Source organism: Lucilia cuprina, chromosome 5, assembly GCF_022045245.1.
Source record: "Lucilia cuprina isolate Lc7/37 chromosome 5, ASM2204524v1, whole genome shotgun sequence".
Taxonomy (NCBI): Eukaryota; Metazoa; Arthropoda; class Insecta; order Diptera; family Calliphoridae; genus Lucilia; species Lucilia cuprina.
The window spans coordinates 1,758,360-1,764,352 of record NC_060953.1 but is presented as its reverse complement, the minus strand read 5'-3'; the positions used below and the strand labels follow the sequence as shown (position 1 = coordinate 1,764,352).

Here is a 5,993-nt window from a genome sequence, read left to right as displayed (position 1 = left end):
ATAGTCTAGTCTATAGTCTAGTCTATAGTCTAGTCTATAGTCTAGTCTATAGTCTAGTCTATAGTCTAGTCTATAGTCTAGTCTATAGTCTAATATATAGTCTAATCTATAGTCTAGTCTATAGTCTAGTCTTTTGCCTAGTCTATAGTCTAGTCTATAATCTAGTCAGTAATCTAGTTTATAGTCTAGTCTAGTCAATAGTTCAGTCTATAGTTTAGTCTGTAGTATAGTGTATAGTCTAGTCTATAGTCTAGTCTACTGTCTTGTCTATAGTGTATAGTCTAGTCTATAGTCTAGTCTATAGTCTAGTCTATAGTCTAGTGTATAGTCTAGTCTATAGTCTAGTCTATAGTCTAGTCTATAATATAGCCTGTAATCTGATTTATAGACTAGTCTCTATTCTACCAAACTAATTTGATTATACCCAATACAACAATATTAGTCTACGCAACATTTTATATCTTTAAAAATAAATTAAATATTTATCATACATCAATTACAACTAACTTCTCTAGGCATGACATAAATCTAACAAACAACACCTTGCTGTGAGATACATATTTAATTTAGCTGGTTATAAATATAAATAATTCATTATATTCTCTTAACTGTCTTCTAAGTTATTTGACACAACACATTTCAAAACACACGTCTCTGGCGTTGTATAAGTTTTATTTTTAAAATAATTAAATATTACGCATACGACATGTTTGTCTCAAACAATTAAATAACACTCATGCGTCATGAAGTACTTTGCTTTTTAACACACAATTACTTAAGTAAGTATTGCGAGATTCTATAAACACGTGTTGCACTTAAATTTATCTTAAAATAATAAAACAATCAAGGTATTTGCATATTTGCTTTATTTATATTTTAAAAATATATATTTATTTCAAATTTTTTAAGAAAAAATTTAATTTTGTAAGAAAAATTTTTAAATATTTTCTTAATTCTTTAATTCTTCTTTAATAACAAATTTGGTAACAAAATTTATTGTTATTGTCAATATCTAATACAGCGGAAAAGTGCTAAAATTAAATAAAACTTTTCGTTAGGAAAAAAATTCTACAACCTTGTGGGTATTAAACCAATTTGCTAGGATTCTGAGAAATATTATCGTTAAAAGACAAAAATAATTTATTGCACAATGTTATTGCCTTCTTTTCAGATTTGATACTATGTGTATATAATCGATAATTACGTAAATAAAAAGATTCTACAATAAATTTTATTTAATTTTTCTTTTTTGCAGAAATTCCAGAGGATGAAAGATGACACAATAGATTTGCCTAAATTTGAGCTGATAAAACAAATGTTATTAGGTCAAGGATATGGACTTTCGCAGATATAAATCTGAATTAAACAAAAAATTATTCTTTTGAATTGTTTTTCTACAAAAAAATTAACAAAACGTTAATTTCAAAATTAACTTTTTGTTTAATTAAAAATTTATTTATTTCTCTAGAAAATATCTTCTTTGTATCGTTTTCTATTGAAAAGTGTGATTTCTAGTTTTCTTTGGAGATTTGTCTATAGAAAAGTTATTTTCCTCGACAGTTTTCTTTATAAAAAAGTATATTTGACATATAATTTTCTATAGAATTTAGACAATTTTCTATAAAAAAGTATACAATTATAATTATGCTTTTATTAGAAAAGTCTATGTTTTGGACAATTTTCTATAGAAAAGTATATACCTTTCTATTGAAAAAAAGTCTTATCGATTTAACTTTTTATAGAATAGTGTCTTCTCTAGATAATTTTTCTATAGAATAATATCTTGCCGACCCTCTCTAAAAAAATCCTTAAACAATTATATTGTTGAGACAGATTTCTATAGAAAAATATCTTCTCTAGACAATTTTCTACTGAAAAATTTTCTATAGACAAGTATTATGTTTACAACTTTATTATGTTCTATTGAAACATGTTTTATTTTAGCTGTATTTTTTTTTCTTCATTCTTCCTCCCAAGCCTTTGGTTTCCTATGGAAAGTAAAAAAACAGTTTATTCTCTTTATTATTCAAAAAATTGTATTATTTTTGTTGCAACTTTAAAAGCTTAATTACAGTCCATGGAATTATCTTATGAGTATTTTTAAAGTATATTTTTAATATATATTGTGTATTTGTAATATGATAAAATTAAATAATTTGTAACATATTTGATAAATTATTAAAATATTTGTAAAGTTTGTAATTTTTTAAAAGATTTATCTATTTTTTTTAAATTTAACAAAAATTTAAGAACAATTTTACAATTTTATATTAAGTTTTTATTGTTAAAATTTGTAATACATATTTTTATTTAATTTTAAAATAATTTTTAGATTAAACAGATTGGCAGTATTTTAAAGCGAAAATATTTATTATTTTAAATGTAAAAAGTGTTAAGTTAAAAAAAGAAGTTTGAAGTTATGTATAACTTTATATAGATTTTAGTTTTTTATAATTTTTTATTCAATTAATTTTGTAGTTTTTTTAATTTAAGCAAATTATTTTAATAATAATTTTTAAGAGAAATAAAATAAAGAAAATCTCCCTAAAAACTTAAGATTACACTTATTCTTAATTGAAATATTTTACAATAAAACTAAGATAAATTAAAAGGCCATTATTGTATTTATTATTCAGCAAAATAATAAAGCACAAAATTTCAATCCAAACCGTTTATTGTTTTTTAAGTTAGAACAAAAAATAAAGTATTTTAAAGGAAATAAAATAATTTCTATAATATGATGGTGTTTAAATACTTTTCAAACTAGAATCCATAGACGACTCTAAGGAGCTCCCATAAAATCTATTTATTACATCAAATTCTGTTGCCTTAATTTGTGAGCAAAAAACAAAACTCAGTTCAGACTCACACCTTATAAAATAATGAACAGTAGTACATTTTTAAAAAAAATTTTGTGACTTTCGAAAAAAAATCTATCGGATTTAAAAATGGACTCGATTTTCGAATTCAGCGGGTGACCAAAACGCGTAATAGGTTTTTTCAGCTCGATTTGAGCCGTATTTTAGGAGTTAAAAGCAAAAAACATGAATTTTTGAGATTTTGTATGAAAATGTATTTTTGTAATTTTGCAAGATTTTTTGGGGTTCAACGTCACTTCCGCTTTAGCAAATTACACACTAGCATATCCATCATGTTTTTTTGGCAAAAAATGCAAAAATTAATTTTCATACAAAATCTCAAAAATTCATGATTTCTGCGTTTATCTCCTTAAATATAGCTCAAATCGAGCCGAAAAAACCTATTATGCGTTTTGGTCACCTGCTGAATCCGAAAATCAAGTCCATTTTTGGATCCGACCGATTTTTTTTCGAAAGTCACAAAAATTTCTTTTAAAACGTCCTACTGTGTGCTGTTTCTATAGGTCTTTGCCTTTGCTAACTGATTTGCTAAGAATTAAGCAAAATTGTGTTGCCGTTAGTTTAGCGCAGCAAAATATATGAAATATTAAGCAAAATTGTGTTGCCGTCAGTTCAGCGCAACAAAATCTAGCTCAGACTCACACCTTTGTAAATAATGAACAGTAGTACACTTTTTAAAAAATTCTTGTGACTTTCGAAAAAAAATCGATCGGATCCAAAAATGGACTCGATTTTCGGATTCAGCAGGTGACCAAAACGCGTAATAGGTTTTTTCGGCTCGATTTAAGCCGTATTTTAGGAGATAAATGCAAAAAACATGAATTTTTGAGATTTTGTATGAAAATGTATTTTTACATTTTTGGCCAAATATCATGGTGGATATGTTAGTATGTATGTTGCTAAAGCGGAAGTGACGTTGAACCCCAAAAAATCTTGCAAAATTACAAAAATACATTTTCATATAAAATCTCAAAAATTCATGTTTTTTGCATTTATCTCCTAAAATACGGCTAAAATCGAGCCGAAAAACCCTATTACGCGTTTTGGTCACCTGCTGAATCCGAAAATCGAGTCCATTTTTGGATCCGATCGATTTTTTTTCGAAAGTCACAAAAATTTTTTAAAAAACGTACTACTGTTCATTATTTACATAGGTGTGAGTCTGAGCTAAATTTTTTTCAGCGCTGAACTGACGGCAACACAAATTTGTTAAACTAATTGAAAATTGGTTAGCAAAGACAAACGCCTATTTAAAAACCACACAGTGGCACTTTTTTTGAAAAATTCTCGTGACTTTCGAAAAAAAATCGGTCGGATCCAAAAATGGACTCGATTTTCGGATTCAGCGGGTGACCAAAACGCGTAATAGGATTTTTCGGCTCGATTTGAGCCATATTTTAGAAGATAAACGCAAAAAACATGATTTTTTTGAATTTTGTATGAAAATGTATTTTTACATTTTTGGCCAAATATCATGGTGGATATGTTAGTATGTATGTTGCTAAAGCGGAAGTGACGTTGAACCCCAAAATATCTTGCAAAATTACAAAAATACATTTTCATACAAAATCTCAAAAATTCATGTTTTTTGCGTTTATCTCCTAAAATACGGCTCAAATCGAGCCGAAAAAACCTATTACGCGTTTTGGTCACCTGCTGAATCCGAAAATCGAGTCCATTTTTGGATCCGATCGATTTTTTTTCGTAAGTCACGAAAATTTTTTAAAAAATATACCACTGTTCATGTTTAGACAACGGTTTGCGTCTCGGCTAATTTTTGCTGCTCCCTACTTACGGCAACACATTTTGTTCTTATTTATAGTATTAGCATTGCAGCGCATCAATCACCTACGAATGAAAGCATTTTGTTGTTATGTTCGTATATACTAGGCGGATTTGGCCCGAATGACTATCTAACCATTTAGCCAACTAATGAGTACCAAATCACCATTAAGTTTATTTATGATTATGTTATATAAAGAATTGCGAAAGATTTTTAAAGATATTTTTTTACTGTTTAAAAACCATTGCGGATTTTTTTGTTAGCTAGCGGCAATATATATTTATTAAAAATAAACTTAAAAAACTATACAATATGTTCGGTTTTAGTATGATTTTTTAAAAAAGTTATAATTTTAAATAAAAAAGTAATAAATATATTAATATTTTGACAGTCTTTGTTAGACAATGTTTTACATTTTCATAGTTTTATAAACAATGCTATTTTCTATGTTTTTATCTATGGTAATTAATTTTTTAGCTTATTTAATAACAATTTATGTTATGTTTAAACAAATAGTTTTGTTTTAATTCTAAAATATTATGTACATTTTAATAGAGTTGATGTTGTTTGCATAATTTTTGCTTTATCATGTTGTGATTATGAAAGGTATATAAAATATAATAAATACTTTCAATTTATAATAGAAAAGATTACATTTATAATTTATAAATGCTTTACATACATTTTATGTTTATGTTTATATTTTATAATTCAAAATATTATGTAGATTTAATTATATGTTTTATATAAATTGAATTTAATCTTTAGTTTAAATCTCTATTTAGTAATAAGGTAAATATTGAATAAAGTCACATATTTTTTTTTCAAATAACAAGGGACACGTTTTTATAAAATCATTATATTATTAGTTTAATTAAAAACAGAATAATTATTATAAAAATATAGGAAATAAATCAACAAAGATGATGGTATTACTATACTATGACAATAGTCTAGTCTTAATTCTAGTCTATAGTATAGTCTGTAGTCTAGTCTGTATTTTAGTCTGTAGTCTAGTCTGTAGTATAATATATAGTCCAGCCTTTAGTCTAGTCTATAGTCTAGTTTTGGGTCTAATCTATAGCTTAGTTTACAGACTAGTCTATACTATAGTCTATAGTTTAGTTTAAATTCTAGTTTATAGTCTAGGCTACAGTCTAGACAATAGTGTAGTATTTAGACTACTCTATAGTCTAGTTTATAGTGCAGTATATAGTCTAGTATATAGTCTAGTCTATAGTCTAGTCTATAGTTTAGTCTATAGTTTAGTCTATAGTCTAGTCTATAGTCTAGTCTATAGTCTAGTCTATAGTCTAGTCTATAGTCTAGTC

The 5,993-nt window shown here is 26.1% G+C and overlaps 2 protein-coding genes across 2 annotated transcripts in view; both read left to right on the top strand.

Annotated features, from left to right (window-relative positions):
* The window catches only part of LOC111682683 (rho-related BTB domain-containing protein 2), a 62,982-nt gene extending 61,550 nt beyond the window's left edge, over positions 1–1,432 (top strand). Inside the window, exon 14 of the transcript XR_006940998.1 lies at positions 1,256–1,432. The gene's annotated coding sequence lies outside the window, so the exon portion shown is untranslated. The remainder of the gene's footprint in view (positions 1–1,255) is intronic.
* Positions 1–5,993, top strand: part of LOC111675212 (galanin-like G-protein coupled receptor npr-9) — a 24,264-nt gene that overhangs the window by 14,729 nt on the left and 3,542 nt on the right. The window lies entirely within an intron of this gene.